Here is a 19,979-nt window from a genome sequence, read left to right as displayed (position 1 = left end):
TATCTCTATGTAAAAAATTAAGATATTTTACCTCAAAATGTCTTCAGCTCACCAGGGTAAGTGCTCTTTGAACAGGTATACTTCAGCTGCTATCCAGCTGCAAGTTGAAAAATAAAACAAGCAATAGCCAATCAGCATCAGCAGTGTTGAGATCAGGGCTGCCATCAGGGGGTGAATAGGGTGACTCCTGTCAGGGGCCCAGCACAACTATTACTACTATTGAGTGTGGGAAATATCATTACAATGAGTAAAGCATTATCATTTGAGAGGATTTCTGAGTGTGCACTAAACCACTATGCACAGTGTGAGACAGACTTGGCACATCAGTTTCATTTGCAGAGTAGGTAGGAATTAATTTGTAAATGTTTTTTTTATTTATTTGTGCAATTTCAGATTTTAACTTCAGTGTTGTATTTGTGTGGTGGGGCCAGGGGTTCATAAAAACACATTTTTTTTAGCAATATGCAGCAGTGTATTTATGATTATTTGACAATGCTGTAGAAATTCTATATTTAAAACCATGCAGAAATGTTTCCTCCTCAATACACAAATTGTAGGTGCTCTTTTGGCAGATATTATCTATCTATCTATCTATCTATCTATCTATATATATATATATATATATATATATATATATATATATATATATATATATATATATATATATATATATATATATATATAAAAATATATTACATTCCAGTTTACTGCCCCCTTTATGCAATTACTTTCCAGATGCCAGGAGGCATTTTATCTAAGATTTTTACATCTGCATAAAATGTTATACTCTCAGGCTAAGATTGCTCACTGTTTTAAATGAGACAGGTTAACTTAACACTCTTCAGTTTACACTACAGCTGACTTAATTTTGAAATACATACAAACAAGCCTAAATCCTGCATTTAACCAGATTTAATGGTTTGAGACCTAATGCCACAGCTTATGGTTCCACCAAAACCATATAGAGTACAGCATTTTTAAAATCTATTAGTACAGCTGACATATGGGAGCATTTGTTTGCACATTTACAAATATGATTCTTTAAAAAGTGATCTCTTAATTTCTGCCATTTTTTTTTATCATGCATGTCACACACTGTTGATTTAGGGGATGGCAATGTGCAGAAATGTTACCTCCTGTGAGTGTTTCTGTGGGTGTCTGTGTTTATTTATTTGTACTTTTGTTGGTGTCTCTATGAGTGTGTATGTATTTTTTTTTCTGTGGATCTCTCTGTGAGAGTTTGTGTGTTTGTTTTTGTGCATTTTCTGTAGATGTCTCTCTGAGGGTGTGTGTGTGTATGTATGTCTTTGTGTGTTTTCTGTGGATGTCTCAGTGAGGTTGTGTGTATATATGTCTTTGTGTGTTTTCTGTGGGTGTCTGTGTGTGTGTGTATGTCTTTGTGTGTTTTCTGTGGGTGTCTCTGTATGTGTGTTTATGTCTTTGTGTGTTTTCTGTGGGTGTCTGTGAGTGTGTATGTCTTTGTGTGTTTTCTGAGGATGTCGCTGTGGGTGTTTCCTTGGGTGTATGTGCAAGTTTGTGTTTGAGTTTGTGTGTGTGTGTCCATTGTCTGTTCCTTTTTAGGACATTTTGACCTTACTACAGACTTTGAGACTAATGAGACCTTTCCTTAAGTCACCAATCCACCACTTAACCTTTAAATTATTGTTTAGGCAGTTCTGGGCCCTTCCTTTCAGCCACTGCATGCTGTTGTCATCATATAGTTGTCATCTTCCATGACAAAAAGATAATTAGAATTCCATATTTTGTCTTGTAAATCTACTTTTTTGACAAAACTGTAGTCTACCTTATTACTTATCAGGTCAATGTAAACAAGTGCTGAGTGTCTGTGTGGGTGTCTGAGTATGTTTGTGTGTTTCTTTGTGCGTCTGCTAGAGTGTCTAAATGTGAATCCTTATGTGTGAGTGTGTGTTTCAGTGTATGAGTGTGTCTGTGTGTTTCAGTGTATGAGTGTGTCTGTGTGTTTCTGTGTTTGTGTGTTACTACTTTTACAACATTTCCAAGTTTGACTACACTTAAGAATAAAGTGCATATACGTTTTAGTCACTTGGTCAAAAATTGCACATGTCAAAGGGGGGTGCTGATCAATGGTTAAGTATGGGGCCCCAAAATTTCGAGTGGCGGCCCTGGTTGAGATCATGCTTTGCTGTGATCTCATAAGATTTCACTGAAATCTCTTGAGTTTTCATAGTAAATTTCCTTAAACTGAATAGGAAAATAACATAACTGTGCCTGCACATGCCAGATGCACCCTTGCAAATCCTGGGACTAGCATCCTGATTGGCTGCTGAAAGACTCTCAGTGGAGTGTGAATACTTTACATAGAGATGTTAAAGTGATATTTTCTAGTCAGATTTTTACAGCTATGCTGCATCACTTTCAAGTGCTTCAACATTTGGGTATCATGCATAAGAACATTTTATTATTGTAGTTTTATTTTTCTTTTACTTATATTCATTTTAGTACTGACTTATTTTCATTATAGAGTAGAGATGATAAAAAATCATATCTAAAAAAAAATGTAGCAGACCTCATCCTTATTTATCTTAATCTTATGTTGCATTTCCAGACTTACCACTGTAAGTGGATTAGCACACAAGAAGAATACAAAATAAAATTGATCTGAAATAACATTTCTTTATGTTATGCTACTAAACTTAAAGGGGGGATAGAAAACTGAAATGCGCATGGGTGCATTTAAATAGAAGCATTTTTGCAGTATACTTCCATTAACATAAATGCTTTTAGTAAAAGTTATTACGGTTTTCAAGCGGCATATGCACATATCCTGTGAGGACGTGTGCACAAGCATTCAAGCTTGGAGAGCTGGCAGTGGTGTGTATTGTCACACAAGCCACTGCTGATTTTCTGATAGGATGTGGTCTTTGAATACTGGAGCTCATCTAAAAGCAGAAGCATAACTAGAATATATGACACATCATTATTTCTTGTGTTTGGTCAGAAAATGTGGTAGATGTTGAAATATAACTGTATTTAGAATTAGAAAAAAGTCACACTATAGGGCATCAAGTGTTGCAAGTCACAAGGCAGAAATGCTTCTTATTAGATCACTAGTAAATCAACAATGTGCACAATCATTCTAAATTTCCCACTGGTTATTTACACGTAGAATACCCCCAGTATATACTGTAAATAAAAAGGCCAATGAGTTTTAGACCATTTATTTAAATTGTGTCATATAAAATTGCAATGAATGTAGTGGCAACACTTCCAGTTTTGTCAGGCATATTCTTTAACCCCTTAAAGGACCGGTAAATACAGTAGATTTTCATAATTAACACATGCAAGATAACAAGACAATGCAATACCACTTAGTCTGAACTTCAAATAAGTAGTAGGTTTATTTCTGACAAATTTTAAAGTTATGTCTATTGCCACTCCTCCTGTATCATGTGACAGCCATAAGCAAATCACAAATGGATTTATGTATATTCTGTGAATTCTTGCACATGCTCACTGGGAGTTGGTGAGAGTATAAATATAAAAAAAAACTGTGCACATTTTGTTAATGGAAGTAAATTGGAAAGTTGTTTAAAATTGCATGTTCTATCGGAATTATTACAGTTTAGTTTTGACTTGAGTGTCCCTTTAATAACCAAACTTCCCACTGCGCTGCTCTGAGGTCAGATGCGGTCTTAACTCCATAGGTTAGTTTGGGGAGGTACAATTATGACACACAGCATGTCATTTTACAAAGTACTATGACGTGGTGCACACCAGCAGCCGAGCAAGCTGCAAACATGAGCAAAAGTGAGCAAAAAGGCAGCACTCCAGGGATAAATTTAGTGAATAAAAAACATAAAATTGCACACTCCAATACACAGAGGACAAAAGCAAGGCAATCCTTACGCGTTTCGTGCCTATTGGCACTTAATTATAGGATAATAAAAATCCTCACTCACTTCCCTTTTTAATGGCCCCTTAACCAATCAGAAGCTTTCAAGCTGATTACAATCAACTAAGCCACCAGCGAGGGAAACATTGTTGCTTTAAAATAACAATTTAAAATCAATGGCAGTGAATATCCAAATTGATTATCTGCTATTGAATGAACAATCAATCTCAATAGGCAATACACAGTGCAAAACTATATATAAGAAATATAACGTACATAAAATGCTCAGTATTAAACCCCATCCTTTGTTGAAAAACAGATGCTAGAATAAAAAGTAGATACGGTCATGGCAAAAAAGTGTTAATCCATGGTAGATAACTAAATACCAAACACAGATAATAATCAATATTGATGATCTCAACAAATCTCTTATCATAAACGCAAACAACATTAATCAAACTTTGTATGCTCTATCCTTTTTCATCTTTTATAATATTAACAAATTCCATATCAACAGGTATAAGAAATATACAAAAAAAGAAATATATAAAAAGAAATATAAGAAATATATAAAAAGAAGATCACTCTACCATACTATGTCATAAAAAAGATGGTTAATATAATCGTGTCTTTACATAACCCTAATCTGAGAACATGAGAGACGATTAGCAAATTTTAACGGCTAGATTACGAGCTGTGCGTTAAGGTAAAAAAGCAGCGTTAACAGGTCCTAATGCTGCTTTTTTACGCCCACTGCTATTACGAGTCTTGCAGGTATAGGTGCCCCGCACACTTTTTTGGCCTTACCGCAAATCAACTTATGGAAATTTCGTAAAGCCTTTTTTCTATGGGACTTCCATAGCACTGGTATTACGAGTTTGTCCTGGGAGGCAAAAAAGTGAGCGGTACAGCCTATACCGACAAGATTCCTAACGCATTTTAAAGTCAGTAGTTATGAGTTTTACACTACAAAACTGTAGCATAAAACTAATAACTAAAGTGCTACAACGTACACTAACACCCATAAACTACCTATTAACCCCTAAACCGAAGCCCTCCCGCATCACAAACACTATAATAAAATGTTTAACCCCTAATCTTCCGCTCCAGACATCGCCACCACTATAATAAACATATTAACCCCTAAACCGCCGCACTCCCGCCTCGAAAACACTAGTTAAATACTAAACCCCTAATCTGCTGCCCCCAACATCGCTGCCACCTACATTATACTTATAAACCCCAGATCTTCCGCTCTGGACATCGCCGCCACCTACATTATATTTATTAACCCCTAATCTGCTGCCCCAACATCGCCACCACCTACCTACCCATAATCTGCCGTCCCCAACGTCGCCGCCACTATTCTAAATTTATTAACCCTTTAAACCTAAGTGTTTAAGTCTAACCCTAACACCCCCCTAACTTAAATATAATTTAAATAAATCTAAATACAAATTACTATCATTACCTAAATTATTCCTATTTAAAACTAAATACTTACCTATAAAATAAACCCTAAGCTAGCTACAATATAACTAATAGTTACAGTGTATCTAGCTTAGGGTTTATTTTTATTTTACAGGCAAGTTTGTATTTATTTTAACTATGTAGAATAGTTACTAAATAGTTATTAACTATTTAATAACTACCTAGCTAAAATAAATACAAATTTACCTGTAAAATAAAACCAAACCTAAGTTACAATTACAACTAACACTAAACTACAATTAAATAAATTACCTACATTAAATACAATTAAATAAAATAAATAAAATTAGCTAAATTACAAAAAAAAAAAAAATATTAAATTTAAACTAATTACACCTAATCTCATAGCCCTATAAAAATTAAAAAAGCCCCCACAAAATAAAAAAAACCCTAGCCTAAACTAAACTATCAATAGCCCTTAAAAGGGCCTTTTGCAGGGCATTGCCCCAAAGAAATCAGCTCTTTTACGTAAAAAAATACAAACAACCCCCCCAACAGTAAAACCCACCACCCATACAACCAACCCCTCAAAAGAAACCATAACTGAAAAAAAACCTAACCTAAACTCCCCATTGCCGTGAAAAGGGCATTTGGATGGGCATTGCCCTTAAAAGGGCATTTAGCTCTATTGCAGCCCAAAGCCCTAACCTAAAAAATAAACCCACCCAATACACCCTTAAAAGATCCTAATACTAACCCCCGAAGATTCACTTACCGGAAGAAGTCTTCATCCAAGCAGCAAGATGTCCTCAACGAAGCCGGCAGAAGTGATCCTCCAGACGGGCAGAAGTGGTCCTCCAGATGGGCAGAAGTCTTCATCCAGACGGCATCTTCTATCTTCATCCTTCCGACGCGGAGCGGGTCCATCTTCAAGACCTCCGGCGCGGAGCATTCTCTTCAATCGAAGTCTTCTTCCAGAATGAAGGTTCCTTGAATTCTAGGTTTTTTTTTTTATTTTGGGGGGGGGGGGGGGTTATTTTTTATAGGGCTATTAGATTAGGTGTAATTAGTTTAAAGATCTTGTAATTTGTTTTTTATTTTCTGTAATTTAGTGTTTTGTTTTTTTCGTAATTTAGCTAATTTTATTTAATTTATTTAATTGTATTGTAGGGAATGTATTTAATTGTAGTGTAGTGTTAGGTGTTAGTGAAGACAGGTTAGGTTTTATTTTACAGGTAAATTTGTATTTATTTTAGCTAGGTAGTTATTAAATAGTTAATAACTATTTAGTAACTATTCTACCTAGTTAAAATAAATACAAACTTGCCTGTAAAATAAAAATAAACCCTAAGCTAGCTACAATGTAACTATTAGTTATATTGTAGCTAGCTTAGGTTTTATTTTACAGGTAAGTATTTAGTTTTAAATAGGAATAATTTAGTTAATGATAGGAATTTGTATTTAGATTTATTTAAATTATATTTAAGTTTTGGGGTGTTAGGGTTAGTGTTAGACCTAGATTTAGGGGTTAATAAATATAATATAGTAGCGGCAACGTTGGGGGCGGCAGATTTGGGGTTAATAAATGTAGGTAGGTTGCGGCGACATTGAGGGAGGGAGATTAGGGGTTAATAAATATAATGTAGGTGTCGGCGATGTTGGGGGCAGCAGATTAGGGGTTCATAAGTATAATGTAGTTGGCGGCGATGTCCGGAGAGGTAGATTAGGGGTTAATAAGTATAATGTAGGTGTCAGCGATGTCGGGGGTGGCAGATTAGGGGTTAATAAGTGTAAGATTAGGGGTGTTTAGACTCGGGGGTTCATGTATGGGGGTTAGGTGTAAACATAACTTTAGTTTCCCCATAGGAATCGATGGGGCTGCGTTACTGAGTTTTTACGCTGCTTTTTTGCAGGTGTTAGACTTTTTCTCAGCCGGCTCTCCCCATTGATGTCTATAGGGAAATTGTGCATGAGCACGTACAACCAGCTCACCGCTGACTTAAGCAGCGCTGGTATTGGAGTGCGGTATGGAGCTCAATTTTGCTCTACGCTCACTTCTTGCCTTTTAACGCCGGGTTTGTAAAAACCTGTAATACCAGCGCTGTAGGTAAGTGAGCAGTGAGAAAAAACTGCACGTTAGCACCGCACAGCTCATAACGCAAAACTCGTAATGTTTTTTTTTTATGTTTTATGTTTTTTCAATAAAGTCTTGGATTTTATTCATTGTATTTTTCCCTGGAGTGCTGCCTTTTTGCTCACTTGTGTCCCTTTAATAACAACTGACATACCTTGTAACAAACATGGTTCACATTTTAAATACTTAATAGCTGATTGCAAACATGTTACTACTGCAGCATATACCACCTTCATAACAGGGATTCAAACTACATAATAAAATTATAAGATTAATTAAAAAATGGTGTGTTAAATAAGAATAGACTATAATAATAGTTTGACATAGTCATACAAATTCCTGAATACCCTAAGTGGTAGATTTTTCAAATGTCGGGCGGACATGATCTGCTGTAGCGGATCATGTCCGACCGAAATCGATAAATGCTGACAGCATAGGCTGTTGGCATTTATCACTGCACATACATTTCTAGTGAAATGCTTGTGCAATGCTGCCCCCTGCACATTCGCAGCCAATCGGCCAATCGTATCCGATTGGGATGATTGCTGTCCCCACCTCAGAGGTGGCGGATGAGTTAAGGAGCGACCGCTGTTTCTTAACGTAAGTTTCCGGCGGACCTGAAACTTCGGGAGTAGATTGCAGCATCCGCTGTTTGATAAATCTATCCCTTATTCTTAATCTGCTCCTGGGGATAGATAACATAATAGTTTGACATATTCATACAAATTACTGAATACCCTAATTCTTATTCTGCTTATGGGGATAGATGACATTTAATGATGTTATCTAAAATAAATTCCCTATATCACTAAAGCCTGGGTAATGGGATATGTTCAGTCAATTGAAACCAGAATCATATTGAATCCAATGTATGTATGACTGAACATCAGTACTTGGATTTCCAACATTATTTAAAGGGTCACTATAACCAAAATTAAATATCTGAGGCTTCAGCTCCTAATGAGCATGTTCAAGTGCACAGTCTATAGATATATGCATTTTGTGATATGCAAATGCTGTCACATGGTACATGGGGATGGGTATTTGGATTAACTTTGAAATTGGCCAGAAAATATTCTACTACTCATTTTAAAATCAAAGAAAGTTTTATTGCATTGTCTTTGTATTGTGTATTTATCAGTTATTCAATTCTGCTGTATTATTGGTCCTTTAAATTCCAAGAACTTGTGTTTTAAAGTGTTTCTGCCAATGTACTGAAACATACATGTGTGCAAGTAGTTTATGTAATTAAATATACAAAATATAAATGCAAGTAATATATGTTTTTAAAAGAATATTTATTTGAAGCTACTTGAAGAAAAAAAAATTCTATACCTAAAACGTTTAATAGTTCTGCTTTTGCTAACTCCACATACTTGTACATGACCAGGTTACAGTGAAGGGGGGAAATATGATTTTTACAGTATAGGAAGCAGACCACCTATCTTTCATGTATCTTTTTACACCTCAAAGATAATAATATCTCTACTGGGTCACTTGTTCTTTTTGTTCATGATGTATTCATGGCATCTTCTACATTTTAAGGGTCCAAAATCTCAGCCAAGTAGCATTAATTGGTATTAAATATCTCTATTATTTCAGTAGCATATTTCTCATATGAGTGGACATCAACGCAATTTCATTACAACAACATGAACTGACCCTATATCTCCTTTTTTGTACTCCTACAATGACATTTAGTCCATATAATGGTGTTACCAGGCAATGGCTATTGAAAATTTTATATTAATAACTTTGGAAATATAATAGCTCAAAAGAAAAAAAAAAAAGTTGGCACATGAGAGAAAATATGTGTCTCACATAGTAGCTGGAGACAGAAAGTGAAGCAATCTACCAGGAATGAACAACAGCTCAGTAGCTTGTTCTACGGCAAGTTGCCACCTATGAACAGCCTTGTTTAGCCCAATTGTGTTTTTCACAGAGTTGAGCTTTCCTGAAGTATGGACCCACCTGGTAAGGTCAGTGCAGCCCCGAAATACCAGGCAATCCTCCTCTGAACAATGAACTGCCAGGGTTCCAGGAATCAGACTGAGACATGAAGTGCAAAAATAATCACACCTTTGTTAATAACAAAAAATAATAAAAAGTCCACAAGCCAAATGACAAGCCAGGAGTCAGGAGCCAAAGCGAGTAGTCAGACGAGCCGGGATCAGGAACTAGGAAAACAGCAAAATCAGGAACGAGCCAGGGATCAGAAACAAGAAGGGACGTCAGACAAGCCAGGTAATATGCAGGAACTGGAACACAGGAACTAACAAATGAGTCTGAGACAATGCAAGGGAAAAAGCATACTGAACAGAGACCCTTTAAATAATAAGTGTGACATCATAATCCTGGGACTGCAACCTGTCTCACACTGATGATGTTCACCAGTTTGGCCATAAGAGGGCGCCCAGATGAGAGAGCAGCGTTACACACTCTGCATCGGATTTAGTGAGAGAGGTAAGTAAAATGGCACCCAGCAGCAAATAGAATGAGAGCTGCTTAAATCCTATTGGCTGATTTGAACAGCCAATAGGATTTTAGCAGCTCTCATTCTATTGGCTGATTAAAAATTTTCAGCCAATAGGAATGCAAAGGACACCATCTTGAATCGGGTACCTTGTATTGAAGATTCAATGTACGGCGGCGACCATATGAAGAGGATGCTCCACGCCGGATATCTTCAGGATGGACCCGCTCCACGCAATCGGGATCAAGATAGAAGATGCTCATCACTTGGATGAGGACTTTGCTGCCGGGATGAAGATTGAAGAAGCTGCCTGGATGAAGACTTCTCGCCGCCTGGATGAGGACTTTTCCACCGGGATGAAGATCGTTCAAGGGGGACTTCAAAAACTGTAAGTGGATCGTCGGGGGTTAGTGTTAGGTTTTTTGGGTGGGTTTTATTTTTAGATTAGGGTTTGGGCAGCAAAAGAGCTAAATGCCCTTTTCAGGGCAATGGGTAGCTTAGGTTTTTTAGATAGTTTTTTTCATTTTGTGGGTTTGGGGGGGTGGGGGTTTGTAATGTTAGTGGGTATTTGTATTTTTTTTCACAAAAAGAGCTGATATCTTTAGGGCAATGCCCTACAAAAGGCCATTGCCCTAAAGATATGAGCTCTTTTTGTGAAAAAAACTACAAATACCCACTAACATTACAAGCCCCCCCAACCCACAAAATTGTCCATTTGCCGTTTATTCTAGACTAGTCCTAAAGCCCGTTCACACGGGCCATTTTTTGCAGTACAGCGGTCCCACCTCTTGTGCTCTCTCCCTCCCCCTCTCTTTTGCTCTCTCTCTTCCCCTTTCTTTTGAGCTTTCTCTCTCCCCCCTCTCTTTTGAACTCTCTCTCTCCCCCTCTCTTTTGCGCTCTCTCTCTCTCCCTCTCTCTTTTGCGCTCTCTCCCCCCTCTCTTTTGCGCTCTCTCTCCCCCCTCTCTTTTGAGCTCTCTCTCCATCTCTTTTGAGCTCTTTCTCTCCCCCCTCTTTTGCGCTCTCTCCCCCACTCTTTTGTGCTCTCTCTCTCCCCCTCTCTTTTGCGCTCTCTCTCCCCCTCTCTTTTGCGCTCTCTCTCCCCCTCTCTTTTGCGCTCTCTCTCTCCCCCATCTCTTTTGCGCTCTCCCCCCTCTCTCTCCCCTTTCTTTGGCGCTCTCTCTCCCCCCTCTCTTTTGTGCTCTCTCTCCCCTCTCTTTTGCGCTCTCTCACCCCCCTCTCTTTTGCGCTCTCTCTCAACCCCTCTCTTTTGCGCTCTCTCCCCCTCTCTTTTGCGCTCTCTCTCCCCCCTCTCTTTTGCGCTCTCCCCCCCTCTCTTTTGCGCTCTCTCTCTCCCCCCCTCTTTTGCGCTCTCTCTCCCCCCTCTTTTGCGCTCTCTCTTCCCCCTCTCTTTTGCGCTCTCTCTCCCCCTCTCTTTTGAGCTCTTCCCCCTCTCTTTTGTGCTCTCTCCCCCTCTCTATTTTGCTGTCTCTATCCCCCTCTCTTTTGCTGTCTCTCTCCCCCTCTCTCTTTTGCTGTCTCTCTCCCCCTCTCTTTTGCTGTCTCTCTCCCCTCTCTTTTGCTGTCTCTCTCCCCCTCTCTCTTTTGCTCTCTCTCTCCCCCCTCTCTTTTGCTGTCTCTCTCCCCCTCTCTCTTTTGCTGTCTCTCTCCCCCCTCTCTTTTGTGCTCTCTCACCCCCTCTCTTTTGCGCTCTCACTCCCCTCTCTTTTGCGCTCTCTTTCCACCCCTCTCTTTTGCGCTCTCTCTCCACCCCTCTCTTTTGCGCTCTCTCCCCCTCTCTTTTGTGCTCTCTCTCCCCCCTCTCTTTTGCGCTCTTCCCCCCCTCTCTTTTGCGCTCTTCCCCCCTTCTCTTTTGCGCTCTTCCCCCCTCTCTTTTGCGCTCTTCCCCCCTCTCTATCTCCCCCCTCTTTTGCACTCTCTCTTCCCCCCTCTCTTTTGCGCTCTCTCTCCCCCCTCTCGTTTGCGCTCTTCCCCCTCTCTTTTGCGCTCTCTCCCCCTCTCTTTTGCTGTCTCTCTCCCCCTCTCTCTTTTGCTGTCTCTATCCCCCCTCTCTTTTGCTGTCTCTCTCCCCCTCTCTCTTTTGCTGTCTCTCTCCCCCTTTCTTTTGCTGTCTCTCTCCCCCTCTCTTTTGCTGTCTCTCTCCCCCTCCCTATTTTGCTGTCTCTATCCCCCCTCTCTTTTGCTGTATCTCTCCCCCTCTCTTTTGCTGTCTCTCTCCCCCTCTCTTTTGCTGTCTCTCTCCCCCTCTCTCTTTTGCTGTCTCTCTCCCCCTCTCTTTTGCTGTCTCTCTCCCCCTCTCTCTTTTGCTGTCTCTCTCCCCCTCTCTTTTGCTGTCTCTCTCCCCCTCTCTCTTTTGCTGTCTCTCTCCCCCCTCTCTTTTGCTGTCTCTCTTCCCCCTCTCTTTTGCGCTCTCTCTCCCCCCTCTCTTTTGCGCTCTCTCCCCCTCTCTTTTGCTGTCTCTCTCCCCCTGTCTCTATCCCCCCTCTCTTTTGCTGTCTCTCTCCCCTCTCTCTTTTGCTGTCTCTCTCCCCCTCTCTCTTTTGCTGTCTCTCTCCCCCTCTCTCTTTTGCTGTCTCTCTCCCCCTCTCTTTTGCTGTCTCTCTCCCCCCCTCTCTTTTGCTGTCTCTCCCTCCTCTCTTTTGCTGTCTCTTTCCCCGTCTCTCTTTTGCTGTCTCTCCCTCTCTCTCTTTTGCTGTCTCTCTCTCCCCCTCTCTCTTTTGCTGTCTCTCTCCCCTCTCTTTTGCTGTCTCTCTCCCCCCTCTCTTTTGCTGTCTCTCCCCCTCTCTTTTGCTATCTCTTTCCCCTCTCTTTTGCTGTCTCTATCCCCCCTCTCTTTTGCTGTCTCTCCCCCTCTCTTTTGCTGTCTCTTTCCCTCCTCTCTTTTGCTGTCTCTTTCGCCTTCTCTCTTTTGCTGTCCCTCTCCCCCCTCTCTTTTACTGTCTCTCTCCCCCCTGTCTTTTGCTATCTCTCTCCCCCTCTCTTTCTCCCCCCTGTCTTTTGCTGTCTCTCTCCCCCTCTCTTTCTCCCCCCTCTATTTCTCTCTCCCCACTCTCTATCTCTCTCTCCCATCTTCCATCGTGCGACCGTGCCCGACCACGCCCCCTTCACATCAGGTCACGCCCCCTTCACGGCCATTCACGCCCGGTCACGCCCCTTCACACCCGGCCACGCCCCCCCGCTCATGCCCGGCCACGCCCACTTCTGCCGCGGCGCAGATCACCAGCAGGGACTCAAAGGCCAGGTGTGTTTGTCCTCGTGCTGTCTGTACTGCGCATGACAGCTTCAGACAAACACACTTGGCCTTTTATAATATAGGATTAGGTTTTTTATTTTGGGGTGTTTTTTTTAATGGGTATTAGAATAGGTATATTTTTTATTATTTTTGATAATTTGTTTGTTATTTTGTGTAATGTATTTTTTTAGGGGGTGTTTTTTTGTAGCAAAAGAGCTGTTTAAATTAGGGCAATGCCCTACAAAGGGCCCTTTTAAGGGCCCTTGTTAGTTTGGGGGGTGGGGGTTGTATACTTTTAGGGGGTGTTTTTTTTGTAGCAAAAGAGCTGTTTAACTAAGGGCAATGCCCTACAAAAGGCCCTTTTAAGGGGCCCTCAAAAGGCCCTTTTAAGGGGCATTGGTAGTTTGGGGGATGGGGGTTTGTATACTATTAGGAGGTGTTTGTTTTTTTTTGTAGCAAAAGAGCTGTTTAACTTATGGCAATGCCCTACAAAAGACCCTTTTAAGGGCCCCCAAAAGGCCCCTTTAAGGGCCCTTGGTAGTTTATTCTAGATTAGGCTTTTTTATTTTGGGGTGTTTTTTTTTTTTTTTTTTAAAGGGTATTAGAATAGGAATCATTTTTATTTTTGGGATAATTTCGTTTTTTTTGTAATGGTAGTTTTTTTTTTATTTTTTGTAATGGTAGTTTTTTTTATTTTTTTGTAATTTTAGGTTTTAGTGTAAGGTAGCTTAGGTTTTATTTCACAGGTAATGTATTTATTTTAACTATGTAGTTATTAAATAGGTAATAACTATTTACTAACTAGTCTACCTAGTTAAAATAAATACAAACTTACCTGTGAAATAAAAATAAAACCTAAGCTAGCTACAATATAACTATTAGTTATATTGTAGCTAGCTTAGGTTTTATTTTACAGGTAAATATGTATTTAGTTTTAAATAGGTATTATTTAGGTAATAGTTGTAAATTTAATTTAGATCTATTTTAAATATGTTAAAGTTAGGGGGTGTTAGGGTTAGGTTTAGGGTTAGGGTTAGGTTTAGGGGTAGGGTTAGGTTTAGGGGTAGGTGTAGGGGTTAATAGTTTAATTTAGGTTGATATGGGGGGCTGGAGGTTTAGGAGTTAATAGGTTTATTTAGTGGTAGTGATGTGGGAGGCCAGAGGTTTAGGGGTTAATAACTTTATTTGGTTACGGCGATGTCGGGGAGTGGCGGAATAGGGGTTAATAACTTTAATATAGTGGCTGCGATGTTGGGGTGTGGCGGAATAGGGGTTAATAACTTTAGTATAGTGGTGGAGATATTGAGAGCGGCAGATTAGGGGTTAATACCTTTATTTAGTTGGCAGCGATATCGGGAGCGGCAGATTAGGGGTTAATAACTGTAGGCAGGTGTCGGCGATGTTGGGGGCAGCAGATTAGGACTGTTTAGACATGGGGTTTATGTTAGGGTGTTAGGTTTAGTTTCTTTTTCCCCATAGACATCAATGGGGCTGCGTTACGGAGCTTTTCTTTCCGCAATCGCGGGTGTTAGACTTTTTTCTGACCCGCTCTCCCCATTAATGTCTATGGGGAAAGCGTGCACGAGCACATCAAAACAGCGCTTGTTTTTGGTGCAGTATGGAGCTTAAAAGCACCATAACTTGTAATGGCAGCTCTATAGGGGATTAAATAACACCACTTTTGTTGCATTTGTTAATTTCCCTATAGCGCTCAAAACTCATAATCGAGGCATATAATAGTTGATACTCTATGAATACCCAATTCCAGGGCATCTAAAAGGGAGTGTTTAAAATATGTCACAGTTTTAAAACGTATCTTAAATGTATATTATTGAGCAAAATAAATATATATTTTGTAATAAAGGGATATAAAAGTCAAAAAGTCAAAATGCAACTTCCATGGGTCATAGAGAACATGGAGATGTAATAGACTTTTTAATTTACTTTTATCACCGAATTTCCTTTGCTGTTTGTGTATCCTTTGTTAAAAAGCATACCTAGGTAGGCTTAAAAGCAGCAATGCCCAACTGGGAGCTGGCTAGTGATTGGTGTCTACACACATATGCCTCTCGTCTTTTCAGGGGTTAAACACAATCCTTTAGAAAAGTTTATCTAATGATTCATGTACAAAATGCACCATTAATGCATATGGGTATTTTTGTAAATAAATAATTATTAGGACTGTGATTGACCCATGCCGCATAGCTGTAAAAATCTGACTAGAAAATATCATATCTGAACATCTCTATGTAAAAAGGGAAGATATTTTACCTCAAAATTTCCCAATAGCCGCAACCCATTATAAAGGGACTTTAAGCAGCCAATCCGGATGCTAATCATGGGACTTGCAAGGAAAAATGCATCTGTTTTTATCTTTTCAGTTTAAAGGGACATAATACCAATATGCTAAATCATTTGAAAGTGATGCAGTGTAACTGGGAAAAGCTGACAAGAAAATTTCACATGAAAATCTCTATGTATATAAGGAAGTGCTCTGTAAACATTTATTCTTCAGATACTGTTATCCAATAACAGCCAATGAGACTCGTCAGTGTTGAGCTAACTCTTTGCTTTACTGTGATATCATTTGATTTCACTGAATTCTCGCCAGATTACACAGTAAGCTTCTTTAAACTGAGCAGGTAAATAACATGACTGTGCCTGCACATGCCAGATGCACGTTCCTTTGCAAGTACCGGTACTAGCATCCAAGTTGATGTTTAAAGTCCCTTTACAAAAAATTGTGGCTACTGAGGAAATTTTGAGATAAAATATCTTACCTTTTTACATAGACATAGGTGATATTTTCTATTGAGTTTTTTACAGCTATGATGCATCACTTTAAGGAAGTTTACTATAAATCTTGTGAGATTTCAGTAAAACCTCATGACATAAAAGTAAAGCAAAGTGTGATCTCAGCACTGACGAAGCTGATTGGCTGTTCTTTTTTTATTTTTATATATGCAGCTGAGAGTAGCTAAAGGGTAACTGATCACAGATCACTTACTATTGTGACAATCTAAAATACAAGCATATTATTATTATTATCAGGTATTTGTAGAGCGCCAACAGATTCCAGAGGTGTATACTTTTTCCAGCCAGAGGTGTATACTTTTATTAGAAATGTGCACAAAAAAATATCCACTTATTAAACTTAAACACATTCATTAAAGTCTGCAACAACAGCAACACATGTGTTCTCTGTGAAATAAATCACAAAAACAAAGGCGCCTCCTAGTGTGATATAGTAGGTGCAAACGAATAATGTGATGATCAAAATGATACTCACAAATGAAGCAGCACTCAGTTGTGCTAAATCAAACAAACTGGGATCTCACAGTGTCCCAGCTCACTGATACATCCAGAATACTGGTTTCTCCAGTGTCTTACAGGACAGAATAAGCTCAGACTCTCGAGGTAAGGTTATAATAAAACCACAATTTAATGGCAAAATAAAAATCAAAGTGTCAACAATATAACACTTGATATTAAAACACAATAAGCAACGCGTTTCTCAGACTGCTGTCTGTTTCATCAGGCTTCTATTCATACAATGAGAGTACTGGCTTAAATACATACAAAAGACCAATCCCAATTCATTGCCAGGTCACACCTATTCAGGTGTGTGTGTGCATATAATTGATCTCATTAAAAAACGTTACATACAATAAAACAAGGGTTAAAAATTAAAACACAATAAGCAACGCGTTTCTCAGACTGCTGTCTGTTTCATCAGGCTTCTATTCATACAATGAGAGCACTGGCTTAAATACATACAAAAGACCAATCCCAATTCATTACCAGGTCACACCTATTCAGGTGTATGTGCATATAATTGATCTCATTAAAAAAACGTTACATACAATAAAACAAGGGTTAAAAATAAATAACTCATATGCATACTTAATACTCTCTTCCCCAAAGTACATAAAAAATATATACACACATAACTTTTAAACAACATGTCTTGTGATCAATGTCATATCAATACCATATTTATGTTTCTAAATAGGATCCTATTTATTCAATGGGGATTTAGATACTATTAACGATCTCCAAAATTTTCTCTGACCGGTAATGATTTTTGTGAATATAAATGCTGATCCGGTTACTCGCATTTAAACTGAGAAGATCACTATGAGTATCCATTTTGAAAACGATCTTTAAGATATTCCTAACTGCTTTTAGTTTATATACGAGGATCACATGGTGATCTGGACAGCTCCCTATATCTCTACGTTTTATCTGCTGTTAACTCATTCTCAAGAGTCAAAGTATACTGTCCTAATAGTGATTGGAACAGGACGTGTCTAAAACAACACAGGACCTCTTTTATCTACTTTGCATGATTACTATCAATGTCTTATTATTGCACTACCACTTTGTGTCATTATTTGTGTAACTTTCTATTGTGAGCTGAAGAACTTTCGAGGTAAAATATGTTCAGGTGATAGTACAATAAAATAATACTCTAACACATAAGCACTTTTATGTCCCTTTAAGGAATTGCCCAGGCTACAAATACAACTACAGAGGCTGTTCCTATTCACCAGCATGCATGAATACTGCAGTATTCAGAGTACAAACATACTTCTTCCTCATCCCAGCACAAAAATGTTTAATGTGTTTAATTGCTATTATTTCCTTTGCATGATGAAAAAATTGCTTTCCATTAGGGAACAAAGCACAGGGCTAAGAAAAATACTTTTGAACCAATGATTCGTAACAGCATCCTTCACTGGCTGGTCTGACTAAACCTTGTAAAGTTTTAACATATGTTTTTGCTTAAGCTGGCATTTGTTAATAAACTCAAGACTGAAGTTAAATAAGATATATGGCACACTTAACTCTTGTGAAAACATTACATATACCTTTAAAATTCACAGTTATTTTGTTTTACACACCAACATTAAACTGCTATTTCCAGTATATGTCAAATACTCCATGTTTATCAGGTTACAATCTTATTCACTTGCACTCTCTATAGCAGTCACAAAAGTGAAGCTTCTTGCTATACTATGAAGAGAGAAATAAGCATATAATTAGATTTGCATTAGTCCCCTTTTGACATATATTAGCTAGTTGGAAAAAAACTAAATAAGCTCATAAAACTTTATTTTTTTTAAATTAATCATGTGGAATTGAAATTCAAAGGTTACAGTCTTTTAGTTTGTGTCACCTTCCCAATTGACCCTGTTATGTCAAAAATCTGTATCCTACTAAATGGCTGTCTGCAGAGATTTGTGTGTGGGGGAAAACAAAATTAATTCTTACCTGATAAATGCTTTTCTTTCCAGGCATGGATTGTCCACGAATCATTCCAATTACTAGTGGGATATTCACTCCTGGCCAGCAGGAGGAGGCAAAGAGCACCCCAGCAGAACTGTTAAGTGTCACTTCCCTTACCCATAACCCCCAGTCATTCAAACAAAGGGAACGGAAAAAGAAGATAACACAAGGGTATAGAGGTGCGTGAGGTTTGTACATTCGTCTGAATTTTGACAAGGGTGGGTCGTGGACTTTCCATGCCTGGAAAGAAATACATTTCTCTGGTAAGTTTTCTTTCCTATGGCATGGAGAGTCCATGAATCATTCCAATTATTAGTGGGAACCAATACCCAAGCTAGAGGACACAGAATGAAAGAGAGGGAGAACAAGACAGGCGTACCTAAACCGAAGGCACCACTTGAAGTACATTTCTCCCAAAAGAAGCATCAGCTGAGGCAAAAGTATCAAATTTTAGAATTTGGAAAAGGTATGTATGGAGGACCATGTGGCCGCCTTGCAAATTTGCTCCATGAAGCTTCATTTTTGAAAGCCCAGGAAGACAAAACAGCCCTACTGGAATGAGCCGTAATTCTCTCAGGAGGCTGTTGTCCAGCTGTCTTATAAGCTAAACGGATACCATTTCTCAACAAGAAAGAAAGAGTGGAAGAAGTGGTTCTGACCCCTTCGCTTACCAGAGAAAACAACAAACAGAGCCGAAGTCTGACGAAAAAACTTAGTTGCTTGAAGGTAGAATTTCAGATCACACACAACATCCAAGTTATGCAAAAGACGTTCCTTCTTAGAAGAAGGATTGGGACAAAAAGAAGGAACAACGATTTCCTGATTAATATTGCGATCCAACACTACCTTAGTAGGAAACCCCTTGCTTAGTATGGAGAACCGCTTTATCAGCATGAAAAATAAGGTAAGGGGAATCACACTGCAAACAGAAAGTTCGGAAACTCTGCGAGCAGAAGAGATAGCAACAAGAAACAAAACCTTTCAAGAAAGTAATTTAATATTAACAGAATGCATCAGCTCAAATGGAGCCTGCTGCAAAACCATAAGATCAAGATTAAGGCTCCATAGAGGAGCAATAGGTTTAAACACAGGCCTAATTCTAACCAGGGTCTGAACAAAAGATTGAACATCTGGCAGATCTGCCAGACATTTGTGCAAATGGATAGACAGTGCAGAAATTTGACCCTTTAGAGTACTGACTGACAAACCCTTCTCCAGGCCCTCCTGAAGAAAAGCCAAAATTCGAGGAACCCTTACTCTGATCCAAGATAAACCCTTTGAATCACGCCAATAAAGGTATTTACGCCATACCCTATGGTAAATTCTTTGAGTAATAGGCTTACAAGTCTGAAGCATGGTATCTATGACTTTCTCAGAGAAGCCATGTCTAGCCAATACTAAGCATTCAATCTCCAAGCAGTTAGCTTCAGAGAATCTAGATTTGAATGAAAGAAAGGACCCTGAAGTAACCAGATCCGCAAACCAGATCCTACAAGCTAAAACAGTGAAACCAGAAATCTTAGCTCC

The sequence above is a fragment of the Bombina bombina genome, chromosome 4 (genome assembly GCF_027579735.1).
Source record: "Bombina bombina isolate aBomBom1 chromosome 4, aBomBom1.pri, whole genome shotgun sequence".
Lineage (NCBI taxonomy): Eukaryota > Metazoa > Chordata > Amphibia > Anura > Bombinatoridae > Bombina > Bombina bombina.
The sequence above is the reverse complement of the archived record's forward strand: the minus strand, read 5'-3'. Positions refer to the sequence as shown.